Source organism: Neodiprion lecontei, unplaced genomic scaffold (assembly GCF_021901455.1).
Source record: "Neodiprion lecontei isolate iyNeoLeco1 unplaced genomic scaffold, iyNeoLeco1.1 ptg000002l___fragment_2___debris, whole genome shotgun sequence".
Classification (NCBI taxonomy): domain Eukaryota; kingdom Metazoa; phylum Arthropoda; class Insecta; order Hymenoptera; family Diprionidae; genus Neodiprion; species Neodiprion lecontei.
The window spans coordinates 17,138-35,139 of NW_025791829.1; the positions used below are offsets into that span (position 1 = coordinate 17,138).

Sequence of the window (18,002 nt, forward strand, 5' to 3'; positions counted from 1 at the left end):
GAAATTTAAAAAAAAATTCTTTTTCACATTATTTCAATTTTTTACAAATATGTATAATTATCAGAAAAATCCTTAATATTTTTGATTATCCGCTCATTTTTTATTTTATTTCATTTTTCAATCATTTTTTCTTCTATAATCATTTTTTATTTTACCACATTTTTTACCCTAATTACCTTCTTTCATATTCTATTATATTATTGTATAATATGAATATATATAAACATATATATATATATATGTATATATGTGTGTGGGTATATATATATATATATGTATATTATAATTTGCAATTGACTTTTAAAAACAGGGAAATCTAAAAAAAAAATTTTTTTTCTCAATATTTCAATTTATCAAAATCATGTATAATTATTAGAAAAATCCTAAATATTTTTAATTATCTGCTTACATATTATTTAAAATAAGAATATTATTCATTGGAAAAATGCTGTCCAATTCACCTCATGAATTGTAATCTGGAACATTTATAAAATGGATTAAAACTTATTATGAAATTTGAAGAAAACATACAGATAGATGAATTATTATTTATATCATTTCATATTTTATTTTCAAAAATTGATTATTCATTGATTCAAGAAAAAGAATTTATTCAACCGAATCATTTCTTATTGTATAAAATTATTTAACCTAATTACCACTATTCACATTTTAATATATTAATGTTTGATATAAGTATACATAAATATATATGTACATATATATGTATATATATTCTTATATATATTCATATATGTATACATATATATATATATGCATATATATATACATATACATATACGTATATATATATATATATGTATACATCTAGATGTATGTTATAATTTCTAATCCTCTTTGAGAAGAAAGAGACCACTCCGACGAAAAATTGTTTTTACATTATTTCAATTTTTTGAAATTTCATGTAATTATTAAAAAAATCCTAAATATTCTTTAATTATCTGCTCACATATTATTTAAAATCAAAATATAATTTATTTGAAAAATGCTGTACAATTTACTGTACGAATTGTAATCTCGGACATTTATAAAATGGTTCAAAACTTACTATGAAATTTAAAGACAACATACTGATAGATAAATCATTATCCATTTGATTTCATATTTCCAATTTTTGAAAATTAATTAATCTTCAATTTAAGGAAAATAATCTTTTTGGATTGATCATTTTTTATTTTATTACCCACACGGCACGAAATATGTCAGAAATATTTCCGAAATGTTACAACATTTCAGATTCATTACATCATTTCAGGAATATTTCTGAAATGTTTCTGAAATATGTCAATTGCAATATAACATGCTCAATATTTCGGAAACCTTTTAGAAATATTTCAAATGCAATATAACATCACTGGTACCTTCGGAACGTTTCAGAAATATTTCAAATGCAATATAACATTTTCGATATTACAAATATATTTCAGAAATATTTCAAATGCAATATAACATTCTCGATATTATAAATACATTTCAGAAATATTCCAAGCGCAATATAACATCACCGGTACTTTCGAAACGTTTCAGAAATATTTCAAATGCAATATAACATCACTGGTACCTTCGAAACGTTTCAGAAATATTTCAAATGCAATATAACATTTTTGATATTATAAATATATTTCAGAAATATTTCAAGCGCTATATAACATCACCCGAACTTTCGAAACGTTTCAGTAATATTTCCGTTTATGTGTGTATACATAAGTATTTTTCATAAAATTTGTCATTTTTCAAATTTTCCATGATGGACACGTGCATAAAGTTTTTCAATATTTATACCTTTCATAAAGTTATGGATCCTTAATGATTATGCATACTGAGCTACGTCCAGTCAAGAAGACCGAAGTGAAGATTTTTTGACGGAATACGAATTGGGCGTCATAATTCTCATTTGTCTTGTTGAATCTACCAATTTTCTCGAACAATATCTCTTCAGGGACAACACCACTGTGACGGCTTCAAAAAATCGATTTTTTGAAAACCATCTAGAAATATCTAGAATACATTTAAGAATAGAATGCCGTTGGTCCCAGGTCGAAAAAATAATTATTTTGGGAGATATAGGAGATATGGGAGATGCCCAAGGGACTCGTGAGAACGGGTCCGAAAGTGTGGTCCACACCGAATGCGTGTTTACTTTAAAACCAGTATAACATTGACCAGATACTTCCAAATTCCAATGTTTAGAATATTCAAGTATTGGACGTGGTGGTTTCGAACGCCTTAAACGGATACATATAAATATTCGTTATTTACGTCTGAACTATATAAGAATAAACAAGCAGTGTTTATATTTTAACTAAACAATTCATCAACAATTAACATTCCTTTTTGATTCCTGGGTGACCGGTTTACACTAATTGTAATATTATAATATTTATTCACATTCTTATTCTACGTATATGTTTGTTAAAATTACCGTCGTACTTGTATTAATTCAAATTAACGCGCCTTATTTATTCGCGTTTTATCCACGAGGAAGCGCTGAAAAACCCTAAAAATATGGCATCACGTCGCATACTTGAGCGCGAGTGCTCGAGCGTCGCGCGCCAATTTTTCGCGCATCACCGTCGCGCAGCGTCGTGCACTCTTCCATCCTTCATTCTCGAGCTTTCTTGTTCTTTCGCACCGCGTTTCACAGGTCGTTAGATACCACGGATCTCTTGAGAAAATTACAGAAACCCACGTGGCAAGAAAAGTGGATATTTGGTAAGTAAATGTTTAATTTCCAATAAATGTGTAGAGTATTAGACCAAAAAATATCCTTAGCTACTTGGCATAATTACATATTTATGTGCATATTTGCTATGTACGCGGTTCTGCAGTTTGCTTGCTAAATCGGCTATCCTCGGCCACCACGTGTTGAATGGTATGCAATTGAAATACCGGCTTATGTGTGAACAGAAAGTACTATACTGCTTATAATTTTTTGTCAAGCTGTGAATTAAATAAAATAATTACGATCGTTGACTTCCCAACTATGAAACATCTATAATATTAAATCTTTTTATAGTTTACTCAACAAGGTTATTTCCTAACCGCAGTTGACCTCTCACGAGTGAGTTCTCGTTTGCTTTTCCACAGAATTGAAAAAATCATGCTACGTATTTGAAGGATAACTTTTTGTCAGAATAACTTTTCCTTTGGAGAATCATTGTGATCTGGATGAACTAAGAGTGTTTGACCAAATATTTAGAAAAAGTCAGAAATAGTGGAAATTGTGTGTGGAAATTTCTGGTTTTTTTCTCATATTTTTTGGTTAACAGATCTTCGTTTATCCAAATCAGAATGATTCACCAAAGAAAAATTCGTCCTGATAATTATCCTTTAAATTGCATAATGATTTTCCCCCTTGATGGAAAATCACACGATACGGCATAATTGCCTTATGCAGTATTAAATTATGCATATTCCGATATTCGTATAGTGTCGCGATTTATTAATAAAGGCTAATTTTAATTTATACTAAATTGTTGATCAATTGAAACTTGAAGATACGCCGAACGTTATCAAACTTCGGTTTACTTTTCACTAGTTAATTACTGATTGAGGCCTGTATATTCAAAACTGTACGTTTTTAACATTTCAACTATAATTATTATAGGATATTATTATGCATTATAATTATTTTTCACGCTATACATATAGACGGGCCCTAATGAAACACTTAGTGTATCTCGCTGGCCCAAATAGAACAAGGCTATTTCATAAAAAGCTGTATAAGGCATGTACAGAGCTCTGTATATACGTCCTATGTCAGCTTCAGTTTTATGCACATTCCTATCATTGTTGATTATAAAATAGCAGAATATACTCTCACAAAACATTCTGCTTATACGTTATTTCAATCTGGCGTATACCACCTTGAGCCTCGTGTAATCTAGCTTTAGTTAGAAAGATATCAGACTAGGTGGAGACCGCCGATCAGTAATTACATGTTATTTGCTTTGAATCACACTCACGTATTTACAACTAAATCTTGAAACATCTGTAATAATTGCAGGAAAAGGTTGAGCAGCTGACAGTCAACTGTGTATTCGAAATATACAACATACGTTTTAGGTAAGACTATTATTAACCAATCATTTAGTTTATGTTTGATCAAATGATTGGGTAACCAGCTACCATTCGATCGGCAATCACACTAATCTAATATCAATAGTGGCATGACGTCCATATTTTCAGTGTATATTTTATGTTAAACAACTTAACTTTGCAGTCAACTGTATAGTAGACCCTGACAAACATTAGTTCTCAGACTGTTTTCAGAATAAACTTTTATTTTCCTACACATCAAATGAGAAATTATTGACTGACCTTTTGTTATTCAAAGTTTTATGTTTGCAACATTGAATATTATACTTTATTATACTTGTATTATTTATAATATTTGATTTCAGAAAATGACACGTAAAAGAAAAAGTAACGACTGCTATTCAGATGGACATAAACGTCGACTCGTTGAACAACAAACTAAATTAAGTAATATTAGAATGAAGCACGTTAAGCACGTATAGTACGAAATGTAAAGTCGTGAACCAAACGCTTTTTTCAAAATATACATGAAAATAAGTATAGTTTGTTCTCGATTTAAACTTATTATTATAATATTATAATAATTAAATTATTTTTAAATCAATAATGCATATGAAAATATAGGTTATAATAATTAAGCTGATACAGGGCAGTCTTTTGCTATACACCATATTTACTAGTATAGTAGTAACTATACGTAGTAACATGTACTACGTGTATTACGTAACATTTCTTCGTAAATATTGTGCAGAGCAAAAGACTGCCCTATATCAGCTTAATTATTATAGCCTATATTTTCATATGCATTATTGTTTCCAAAATAATATAAACATAATAATATAATAATAAGTTTATATTGAGAAAAAGACTATACTTACTTTCACGTATATTTCGAAAGAAGCCTTTGGTTCACGACTTTACATTTCGTACTACGCACTAGTATAGTATGTGTAGTAGGGTGGGCCAAAAAAAATGAGTATTTTTTTTTTACTTCATACTCTGAAAATCGGTTGCTAGATACCTCTAAAGAATTCTCACCAAATATGAGCTCTTAATTTTGATAACAAGGTCCTCCGCTTTACAATTTTGCATTTTTTCCTGAGTATTAGAAACAAAAATTCATATCTCTTTGACAACTGTTCGTTAAAAAATATCTCCCCTCATATTCTTGTAGGAAATCGAACGCTCTACAAAAAAGGTCTCTTACAATTTTTTCGTAAACCTTACCGTTTAAAAGATATCAAAGCTTAAAGTTTGATTATTTTGAGAGAAATTTCTGTTTTGCTTATGAATTTTTTAACTCGCTTACAAAAAATTTTGATGAATCGCACGACTCATAGCTTTGTAGGAAATTAACTGCTCTACAAAAATGGTGTCCTATGATTTGTCGATTAAGTTAAGCGTTTAAAAGATATTCATCGTCAAACTTCAATGCATACTAATTTTAACAGTTTTTGATGAATAATTCGAAAAATTTCAATTTAATTTATAAGTTTCATGAAAATTTATTCCAATGTGAGTTCCTAAGAAAAGAGAAATGTTTTAAACTATTTTTCTTTTATTTTTTTAGTTCTATATATTATAATATATGCGTTCGATTTCCTACAAGAATATGAGGGGAGATATTTTTTAACGAACAGTTGTCAAAGAGATTTGAATTTTTGTTTCTAATACTCAGGAAAAAATGGAAAATTGCAAAGCGGAGGACCTTGTTATCAAAATTAAGAGCTCATATTTGGTGAGAATTCTTTAGAGGTATCTAGCAACCGATTTGCAGAGTATAAAGTAAAAAAAAAATACTCATTTTTTTTGGCCCACCCTAATGTGTAGTAACATTGACTACGTGTGTTACGTAACATTTCTTTGTAAATATTGTGTAAAGCAAAAAACTGCCCTATATCAGCTTAATTATTGAAACATATATTTTCATATGCATTATTGTTCCCAAAATAATATAATTATAATAATATAACGATAAGTTTATATTAAGAAGAAGACTATACTTACTTTCATGTATATTTCAAAAGAAGCCTTCGATTCACGACTTAATATGGACATGAGTCTGAACGATTTTATAATGTATTTGAAAATAAATAACATTGTGAGATACCTATATAATTAATCATTTTACTCAGATTCAGGACTTTCTTTATTACCTGAAAGATTTTTGAAATGTATTGTGGAATATATCAGAAATATTTTCACTATATCTTTCGGAAACGTTTCAGCAATATATCAGTCACCATTTTCAGATATATCGCTGAAAAATTTCTGAAATATATCGCGGAAATATTTCTGACATATTACCGAAATGTTTCTGACATATTTTTGACATATGTCAGCTATAAAACGTTAGTTATATATGCGGACATGGACATATTTCTGACATATTTCTGAAATGTTGCAATGGAATATAACATGTTTCTGATAAGATATTTCTGAAACATTTCTGAAACATATTGTGCTGTGTGGGTATATATATATATAAATGAATGTATGTATATTATAATTTTCAATTTACTTTTAAAAAGAGGGAAATTGAAAGAAAAAAAATTTTTTTTCACATTATTTTAATTTTTTAAAATTGTGTATACTTATTAGGAAAATCCTAAATATTTCTAATTATCCGCTTATTTTTTATTCTATTTCATTTTTTCATAATTTCTTTCATTCATAATTATTTCTCATTTTATTACATGATTTACCTTAATTACCTTCATTCATATTCTATTACGTGGATGTATAATATAAATATATGTGAATAAATATATGTATATATATATATATATAAATATATATACTTATATTATAATTTTCAATTTACTTTCAGAAAGAGGGAAATTGGAAAAAAAAAAATTTTTCCACATTATTTCAATTTTTCAAAATTATGTATAACTATTAGAAAAATCCTAAATATTTCTAATTATCCGCTTATTTTTTATTCTATCTCTTTTTTTCATAATTTCCATCATTTATAATTATTTTTTATTTTATTACATTATTTACCTTAATTACCTTCGTTTATATTCCATTATATGGATGTATATTATGAATGTATGTCAAAAAATATATGTATATATATATATATATAAATATATATATACATATATATGTATATACATATATATATATATATATATATATATATATATATATATATACATATATATATATATATCTATATATATGTATTGTAACGTGGCATTTTTGATGCCCGTTACAAGGGGCTCCTTGAACCCTGGGCGGAACCAAAAATTTAGGATTTTCCAAAATTGAGTCGCGAAGTTTTTGGAAAAGAGCGCCAGGACTAGAGTCACGCATCCGAAACTACGAGAGGGGACGCTTTAGCGACCAGTGTAAGATATTTCAGTTTTTTTTGTTTTTTTTATTTTTCGAGCTACAACGGCATCAGGCAAGAAGTCGACACCGAATTCGAAGAAATGGCGAAATGGCGGACTAGCAACAATTGCGAAGGAAGGATGTCGAGGCTGCGGAGGGGGAGCCGACGCAGATCCCCGCATCGCGGGAATCCAAGGTGGACGCGATTCCCGCTGGCGGCCGGCGAGCCGCAGCCTCTTCCCCTTCACCCCGCCAACAATTGACCGGCGAACTTGCGACGGACCGACTAGCGACGAGGGAGCACCACGCTCACCGTCAAGACGTCATGGAGCTGCGCGGAGGACGAGATTGCGATCTAGCTTTAAGTTATGCGCAGCGATTCTATTGAAGGTGCGCGTCGAGTAGCGCAATCGACGAAATCGATGACGGATCGATTATTGCGTATTCTTGTGGGTATGACGTCACGTGTGGGATGGCGTATCGAGATCCGTGTTGCGGCAGGTAGTAGGTTTTTGAAACCACTCTAGTTCTGGCGGTCGTGATTAGTAGTCGCGTTTTGGGGGAGTTCCGCGAAGCAATGGAGTCGCCCAAAAATCGCGAAGGGAATGGAAAGGGGGTTGCAAGGATGTAGAAGGTAAGCGCTGCTTCTATCCCCGCGATTGAATTTCGAGCATAATTGTGAAAAGGCTTGCCGAGTAACGGATAGCCGTTTTGGATTTGCGTTGTAGAAAAGTACTCGAAATTCTTTTGCCGATTCTCTTGCTTGATGACCGTAGCCTGAGTACGCGGGTTAGAGTAAAGTAAATTTTGAGTTTCTGAAAAAGTTGAGTAGCGTCACGGGTTTTAGTTGAATCTTTCTCGTTAGTGAAATCAAGTATAGCCGAATTTCGCTGTATCGGGTCGAGCCGCGTTATCGTTTTCTTTTTGTGTCACCTCTCGAGTAGGTCGGGAAGCACCGAATTGGAGTGCTCGGATTAGCGGGTAACGTTTTGGAGTATTTTGAAAAGAATTACGTTCGGATGCGTTGCGATTGCGTATAGTTTAGGTTACGTTTAGTTGCGCCTGCATTGAGTTCCGTACCCGTTAGTTAATATAATGTAGGTTGAGTTGAGTTACTTTGAGCTTGTGTATAGTTGAAGTTAAATGTAGTGGTGCTTGCGTTTAGTTAAGTTTACGTTTAGTTAAGATAGTGTTTAGTCGAGGTTAGGCGATGTATAGTCGAAATTGCTGTTGCGTTGCGCAGCAGTTGAGACGAGAAGTTTGAGCATGGTGTTTTAAGTTGCGAGACCTGACGGCGCACCGTCGAATAATTAGTTTTAGTTTCGTTTCGAGCAATCATCGCCATGGAGAACAAATGGCGAATTTGCGAATTGAGAATTGCGTATGAGGATGTTGCGATCGTCGAGTGACGTTTTGAGAATTGCATATGAGGATGTTGCGATCGTCGAGTGACGTTTTGAGAATTGCGTATGAGGATTTTGTGATCGTCGAGTGACGTTTTAGTTAGGGAGCCGCGAGCTCATTAGAGTAAGAAATAGAGTAGGTTAGGTGTAATTTTCTGTTTAGTTTTAGACTCGCGATGAGCGATTTTTGAATTATATTTTTTTTTTGTTTTGTATCACCGCTATTATGAAATATAAGATTTTATTTTACTTTTGTTAAATAGCGTGTGTATTTCGAGTGTCTCTCTCTCTCTCCAAAAATTACCCCTCCCCTCTCCGCGGTACTGAGCTATCGGGCATATGCCCGAGGAATAACGTATTAATGATTTCGAGGCGTGTTAATCACGCCAGGCGCCCAACAAAAACTTTGCGATATTGTTTTAGATCCAGGGTACATCGTGGACGCCAAATTATTGTGCACGCGGTAAGTTCCCGGTTATTTGCTCCGAGTAACCGAGGTGCAGAAAAATCCACGTCACAGTATATATATATATATAGATATATATATATATATTGTAACGTTTTAGGCGTTACGTTAATAAAATATGGATCCGCGAGTTTACTTATTATCAAATCAAAGGCGTGAACAAAAATATCGTGATAAATGCTTTTAATGCAATATACGTGTTTCTTGTTTAAAGTCTGAAACAAGACTGTTTTTACAATAATATCGGTTGGCGCAGCAACCTCATTCTTTTTAAAGACATAAGAGGTTTATAAACGTCTTTTATCTATGCTGACTACTAGATCATTAAAGAGGGGGCAAAACGGGTGATTTCACCCTTTGTAACACTACTCCCCCCCGAGGAAAAGAGTCGTCCCGACTCGGGAAAGATAAAACAATTATAAAAGTATTCTAGTAGTCAGTGCTCAAAGGTGAGTTGGAGCTGTGGCTCTAAAATTTAAGAACTCCCTTTTTTACTATCTGGCATTTGCCCACAGTCTCAAGGTAAACCACAGAAAACCTTGAGCAGATAGTTGAGCGTTAAATAATCTCAAAAATTTATGTGCCATGTTTTATAAAGGTTAGTGTTATTAAGTGTTATGTGGCTTCATGAATTCAAAGTTATCCGCAACGGCCCAGATTGATGTCGGGAAGAAATTCAATCTTCTTCATGAAGGATCCCTTCGAAACAGGTTCGGATGAAAACATCGAACCGAGAACCGACAATTCCAGGACCAAATAAGACGAAAACAGACTTCTCTTCATAGGAAATAAGGAAATCGGGGGGTGACTGAATCCAGAGCTTCTTCTGAGACAGCACACCCTAGAGTTTGGAGGACAAATGTGAGTGGTGGTATAACAATTCAAATTCACTGAGTGAATTTGGGAGAATACTTGAATAAAATAAATTGAATATGTATTCTAAAGAAAAGAAACGATCTTATCTGAATTATTTCTGCGTCCTTCTTCAAAATAAAACCACCAGTCATCCTCAGGAATCGGGGAAGATTGGAAGGAAAGGGCTGTGTCAAATAACCTGAAAAAGTGCTCACAAAAACTGACACTTAAGGTTAATAAAATGTGAAAATCAAGCAATCGCTCATCGACCTCGAAAAATAATCGTGGCTCTTTTCACATTAATAAAAGAAACCAAAGCCTGTCCGTCACAAAACTCGATTCCAGAGAAGAAGTTTCTAGAAAGAAACAATCGAAGTAAACAAATTTCAAATTGATTAGCAACGCAGAAATAACAAATCATTATAAGAAAAGTAGTCGTTAAAGACAGTTCTTTTTCAAAAAAAATGGATACAAAAGAGCATACTTCCATGAATGCGGCTATGTTGGTAAAAGTATTCCTTTTCGAAAATCTAGAAGAACTTAGCGAAGTAGAAAGTTCTAATTATTTTAACTCTCTATGGAGAGAGTTGTCCTGCGGCCAATTAAACGCAGTTTCCGAAAAAGGAAGAAGCGGCTTCCTATGCCAAAGCTGCTTTGAGTCACAGTGAGTACATCATATCGAATAACACAAATAAATTATAAGAAAATAATTTTTGTTTCAATGATTTCTTTTTAGCTCTAAACCCGAATTTCTTCTACAAGAAGTCTCCCTTCATCTGACCTTTCTCAAAGAAAAAGCGCTATGTCGCTTATGCAGACAAAGTCTTTATGACATAATAAAAAAAACGGAAGGATGCGAGGAATGTGATAATGTAAAGGAAGAAATGAAGAAGATTTTAAATATTACTCGCCATTTCCCGTTAATGTAGTTTAATTTCAAAAATTAAGTTTGGTGTTTTTTTTTTTTTGTTAACCAAATTATTTTTTTTTTTTAAAAAATAAAATTCTTTCAATATTAAATTCAAAGGTTTAACTTTGTCCGTGTGTCATTGCAAGACAGAAATTAGAATAAACTTGGTCGGCTGTGGATTCTGCATTGATAACCAAAACAGGAGCCGATAAAGAAGAAAAGGTTTGTTTTACTAGCCAATCTTCATGAACCTCATGAATAGTTCTGAGTAACTCTAAAGAAATACTCGATTCTTCCTCACGAGAACGGGAATTAACACGAGCAAAAGAAGTTTCTGGGGAAACTCGCAAATAAACAATCAAATCTACTCTGAGCTCAGACGAGCGAATGAGAAGATCAGAATTTTTCGTCAATAAATGAGATTCGAAGTCGCGAAAATTACCTAACCTTCGACGAGCTTCTACAAAACAATTGCTACTGAATATCGATCTTTCCATCACCTTTACAGGCAATGAAGTCGTCTGCAGATGTCTATCTAACATAACCATTTGAGCGAAATGCTGAAAATAATAGCAATAACGATCTGGGTTCTGATACATCAAATCTAAAAGATTAATTCCAGCTACATTTCTATATTCTTCAAGAGGTTCTAAAAGTGTACAGACCTGGCGATCTGCTAAAAACCTCTTGGTGAAAGTTGTTTTTCCGCATCCGATATCTCCTTCAATAATAATCGTAAGCGGTCGAGTTTTACTCAAATGAATTCCGAAAGGTAAATTCTTCTCCCAATCGATAACCGACTGTAAAGAAGGCCAAATCGATCACAGTCGTCAAGGGAGTTCGTTTGAAGATCTAACCTCGAAGGATGTTCCTGGTCTTGGAGAGACTGTTCCAGGTTGATCCTCTTCAAAAGGAGCAAGACGATCCAAGTGAACCACTTTTTGACGCGAATGAGAAGATCTTCGGATTCTATAAACAACATCATTTATCCGGTTAACCACTAAGTAAGGGCCTTCCCAATTTCTTTGTAGCTTTGGACATCGTCCTTTCTGTCTTCGAGGTTGAAAGAGCCAAACAGAATCTCCAGGATTAAATTTTAAATCTCTGGCTCGAATATCATAACGAGTTTTTAATTTATCTGAAGCCATAGAAATTCTATTCCTAGCAAAGTGATGAATTTCTTCTAAACGTTGTTGTAATAAAAAGGCATAATCTGTTTGATGCTGTCTTTGCACAGGAACAGGGCCTTTCTCTAAATCTGACGGAAGTCGAAGATTTCTTCCAGTAAGCATGAGGGCTGGCGTCTGCTTCGTCGTCTCATGAATCGCAGATCTGTAAGATAAGAGGAAGAAAGGGATCCAGGAGTCCCAGTCTCTCTGATTCTGTTCTACGAAGGACGACAAATATTGTAGCAAAGTCCGATTCAGACGCTCTATCATGCCGTCAGATTGCGGATGCAAAGGAGTTGTACGAGTTTTCCTAACCCCTAAAATCTGAGTAACCTCTTTCATTAAGGTTGACTCAAAATTTCGGCCTTGATCAGTATGAAGTTCTAGAGGAACTCCGTGTCTACAAATAAATTCTTTAACGAATGCCTGTGCTACAGTAGAGGCTTCTTGATCAGCGAGAGGAACCACTTCTGGCCACTTAGTAAAATAATCAGCAATAACCAAAGCATATTTATTTCCAGAATGGGTTATCGGAAGAGGTCCAAGAATGTCCATCGCTATTCTTTCAAATGGAGCTCCCACGTTGTAAATTTGAAGAGAGCTTTGTCCCTTCGCTCGAGGTCCTTTCTTTGCCGTGCAGATTCGACATCTTCGACACCAATCTTCAACGTCCATCCGGCAACGGGGCCAAAAGTAGAAGTTGCGAATTCTGCCCAGAGTTTTATTTGAAGCGAAATGTCCGCCTGCAGGGGAATCATGATAAAGAGCGAGAATCTCTGGAACTCGTGACCTGGGAACCAAAAGTTGCCACCTGATTTCTTTCAAGTCTGCAGATTCCCATTTTCGGTATAAAATTCCATTAATTAAAAGAATAGAGTCCCATTGAGCCCAATAAATTTTCAAATCTGGCTCGGCTAAAGATATATCCTGCCAGTCTGGGCGAGTTTCTGCTTCTTTCCAAGACTTCACTTGATTCAAAGTATCGTCTTCTTGATGCGATTTTCTCCATTCCTCCTGGTTATTTTCGAAAGAAATCTTCCGTATTATAAGAGAGGGGTCACGATTTTTTTCTAATCGTGCACACTGTTTACACTCTGGCATTTCCTGGCAGGGTCTTCGAGAGAGAGCATCGGCGTTTCCATGATGAATTCCTGCTCGATGACGAATATCAAAATCGTACTGACCGAGCCTTTCTAACCATCTAGCTACCTGACCTTCGGGAGATTCAAACGAAAGTAGCCACCTGAGAGAAGCATGATCTGTACGTATCAAAAATCTCCTGCCGTACAAATAATGGTGAAAATGTACTACGGTCTTAACAACAGCTAAAAGCTCTCTACGAGTGACACAATAATTCCTCTCGGTTTTACTCAAAACTCTGCTGAAATAGCTTATCACTCTCTCTTGACCTCCCTGAATTTGTGACAGAACCCCGCCTATTCCTGAAAGAGATGCATCCGTATCTAAAATAAAAGGAATTTCAACCTCTGGATAAGCTAAAATCGGCGAAGAAATAAGATTTTCCTTTAATTTCTTGAAAGCCTCTTCGCATTCCGGGGTCCAGTCAAAAGGAATCTTGATTCCGGTCAAATGATGGAGAGGTTTAGCTATACTAGCGAAACCTTTTACAAATCTTCTGTAATACGTGCGAAGGCCTAAAAAGCTTTGAATTTGTTCTTTATTCTTAGGTGTCGGCCAAGAAGAAACCTTCTCTATTTTGATGGGTCGGTCTTCACACCTTGTGCTGAAACGATATGTCCGAGGAAGCCTACTTCTTTCTGGAACAGATGACATTTTTTCGGGCTCATTTTCAGACCTGCTTGCTTCAGCCTAGCGAAAACTTGTCTGAGATTTTGAACTTCTTCTTCAAAGTTCTTGCCAAAAACGATTATATCGTCCAAATAAACGAGGCATATTTTGCCCGTGAGCCCATGGAGAACAGCTTCCATCATTCGTTCAGAGGTAGCCGGGGCATTACTCAAACCAAACGGCATAACCTTGAACTGCCATAATCCTCCTAAACCCGTAACAAAAGCTGTTTTTTCTTTATCTAGAGGATCCATTTCGACCTGCCAGTATCCGCTCTGAAGATCTATGGTGCTGAACCAAGTTGCACCAGCTATCAGGTCGAGTGTCTCGTCGATTCTGGGTAGAGGGTAAGAATCTTTCTGCGTTATATCGTTCAGCTTCCTGTAATCGATACAAAATCGTTTGGTGCCGTCCTTTTTGTTAACAAGGACGATTGGTGAGGCCCAGGGACTAGACGATGGTTCAATAACATCGTTCTTTAGCATGTCTTCCACAAGCTTCTTCACCTCTTCTCGGGCGTTGAGAGCGAGTCTTCGAGGAGCTTGTTTAATTGGTGAACTCTCTCCGACGTCGATCTTGTGCTTGACAGAAGTACATCGGCCCTTATCACCACTATCTTTGGCGAAAGAATCTATAAATTCTAGCAAAAGAGATTTAAACGATTCTACCTGAGCTGAATTTAACGAAATCGAAGATTTCTCAACAAGGCTCTGTAAATGTAAAGGAAAATGTTGTTGCAAATCATCCTCCGAAAGTTCTATTTCTCGAATTCTAGGAGGGGTCCAATAAATTCCATTCCTATTCGTACAAAGAGTTATTTCGCGATTGTTTGAAGCTAGTGAATTTCTCTTAGTCGAGATAACACAGTTATGAGCTGTAAGATAGTCTATTCCCAAAATACCTTCATCCTCTATATCTGCTATAAAAACCTTATGTGGAGAGTCGATACACCCAAAAAGGTTAATTTGGACAGTAGCCTGTCTCAAAACCGGGGTCGTCTCTCCAGTGGCTGTTCGCAGAAAAAAAGAGGGAACAATCTGGTCATCGGATTTAAAGAGATCCGATCGAACTACGGTTACTTCCGCGCCCGTGTCTATTACCCATAGACAATCGACGCCATTTACAGTACCGCGCGCGTAAAGACCAGACTGTCGTAGACTTCTAATTAAAAATTGCTCTCTAAGAGGGCTTTCACTTCTAACAATCTGCGATGATTTTCGCCCTGACAAATCATCTAGAATTAGTTTTTTGAGTGAGTTCCTGTTGAAGAACTTGATTGAGGATTTGCTTCCCCCATTTCTATATTTTTCTTACGCCAATTATAAGAATTTGGATTCGAGCCTTGCATCGGTTTTCCACTAATTTTCTTAATTAGAAAACAATGATTGGCATCGTGACCTGTTTTTTTACAAAATATACAAGTCAAGCTAGTTTGACTTGTCACGACCACGTTTTTATTTATACGCTGGTTTTGTTGGTTTTGAAAAGAACCTCGATTTCTTGGTTTAAAATTGTTACTGTTATTTCTATTTTTATAATTTTGAGGTTTTGACTCCTCCGAGTGTTCAAAACTTCGCCTTTTTGAGGCGTTCTCAGACACCTCAATCCGACGAAGCTTGTTCAGCCCAAAATATTGCTTTCTCATTGCCTCCACCTCGAGGGCTTTGGCCGTTGCCTCCCGCAGAGAAGTGAGGCCCGATGTTCCAACGGCCATTTTAATTTCTGGATCACTAATTGCATTTAAAAAGGCTTGAGTAGCTAATAAATTACGAGACGGCTCGTGATCTGGCAATGCTACACGTGAAAGCCGTTCTATATCCTGGCTAAGAGACGCGAGGTCTTCGTCTCGTCCTTGTCTCCTAGTCTGTAATTGAGCCGTGTACAGTTTCGTCAAGTGGTCATTCCCGTATCTTAACTTTAATGCAGAACTAAGTTTTTCGTAATCAGAAATTTCTTCTTCAGACAATGCCGTTAAAACATTCAGAGCCGGCGTCCGAAGACAAGAAGCAAGGCTGTGGGCCCTCATGGCGGAGTCCCACTGATTATGTTTAGCATTTGTATTAAATTGACGTTCGTACTCCGCCCATGGAATCTTTCCATCAAAAATTGGCGGTTTCAAAGGACAAAAGGATTTCTCATTAATCTGAGAAGTAACCCCAGGAAGTCTCCAATTATTTAATTGACTCAAATTAGAGTATTGAGGCTGAACCTGAGACAGAGGCTCGGAAAAATCAACCCCATTGTTTACTCTATGTCTACATACTGGGGATTCAATTACTCCCCTAGTAAAAGGCACAGACCTTGAATCTCGAACATCCTGGATTTGTCCTGGATGTCGGATCTCTTGAACAACGGAGACAGGAACAGGCAAGGGAACAGGAGAGGGAACAGGAGTAGCGACTCTAGAAACTTGTGGTGTAACAGCCAATCCTCCAGCGCCACTCATTTGATAAACGGATTGAAGGGCCGCCGCAGTCGTCCGAAGAAGGTCTTGGAGATTAGTTTCAGAACGCTCTCGAGCCTCCCCTTGCTCTTGAAGCAGCTGGATTGATTGTTGCTGTTGTTGTTTTGCGGCTTCTTGTTGTTGTCTTGCCGCTTCTTGTTGTTGTGTTAAGATCTTTAATAGATCAAGTTGAGAAACCGTCGAAGGAGTTCAAAGAAGGTCCACAGAAGGTGTTGAAATTTCTTCCGGAACCCTCGGATTTTCTATGAGAGAAGATTCTTCTCCACTTTCTCTTCGACGTGAGCGCGTCATACGACTACAACTCATTGTTTATTACACGCACTGAATCGACTTAATTAACAAGAACTCAAGATCCCGCTTCTGACACCAATGTAACGTTTTAGGCGTTACGTTAATAAAATATGGATCCGCGAGTTTACTTATTATCAAATCAAAGGCGTGAACAAAAATATCGTGATAAATGCTTTCAATGCAATATACGTGTTTCTTGTCTAAAGTCTGAAACAAGACTGTTTTTACAATAATATCGGTTGGCGCAGCAACCTTATTCTTTTTAAAGACATAATAGGTTTATAAAAGTCTTTTATCTATGCTGACTACTAGATCATTAAAGAGGGGGCAAAACGGGTGATTTCACCCTTTGTAACAATATATATATACATATATATATATTTATATATACACACATATACATATATATATATATATATATATATATATATATATATATATATATATATTTAAATATATACACGTATATTATAATTTTTAAATTACTTTTGAAAAGAGGGAAATTGAAAAAAAAAAAAATTTTTCTCACGTTATTTCAATTTTTTAAAATTATGTATATTTATTAGGAAAATCCTAAATATTTCTAATTATCCGCTTATTTTTTATTCTATTTCATTTCTTCATAATTTCTTTCATTCATGATCATTTTTTATTTTATTACATGATTTACCTCAATTGCCTTCATTGACATTCTATTATATGGATGTATAATATGAATATATGTGAATAAATATATATATATATACATATATATATATATGAATATACATATGTATATTATAATTTTCAATTTACTTTTAAAAAGAGGGATATTAAAAAAAAAAAAATTTTTTTTCTCTTTATTTCAATTTTTGAATATTATGTAAAATTATGAGGAAAATCCTGAATATTTCTTATTATCCGCTTATTTTTTATTCTACTTCATTTTTTCATAATTTTTTTCATTCATAATTATTTCTTATTTTGATACATGATTTACCTCAATGACCTTCATTTGTATTCTATTATATGGATGTATAATATGAATATATGTGAATAAATATATATATATATATACATATATATATATATATAAATATACATATGTATATTATAATTTTCAATTTACTTTTAAAAAGAGGGATATTGAAAAGAAAAAAATTTTTTTTCTCTTTATTTCAATTTTTGAATATTATGTAAAATTATTAGGAAAATCCTGAATATTTCTAATTATCCGCTTATTTTTTATTCTTTTCAA

The 18,002-nt window shown here is 34.4% G+C and overlaps 1 long non-coding RNA gene across 1 annotated transcript; it reads left to right on the forward strand.

Annotated features, from left to right (window-relative positions):
• The first annotated feature begins 2,589 nt into the window (after nt 1-2,589).
• LOC124295632 lies at nt 2,590-4,466 on the forward strand. Its single transcript, XR_006905522.1, has 3 exons — nt 2,590-2,733; nt 4,028-4,086; nt 4,425-4,466. It is a non-coding gene; the product is annotated as an uncharacterized LOC124295632 (long non-coding RNA).
• Nucleotides 4,467-18,002: the final 13,536 nt, after the last annotated feature.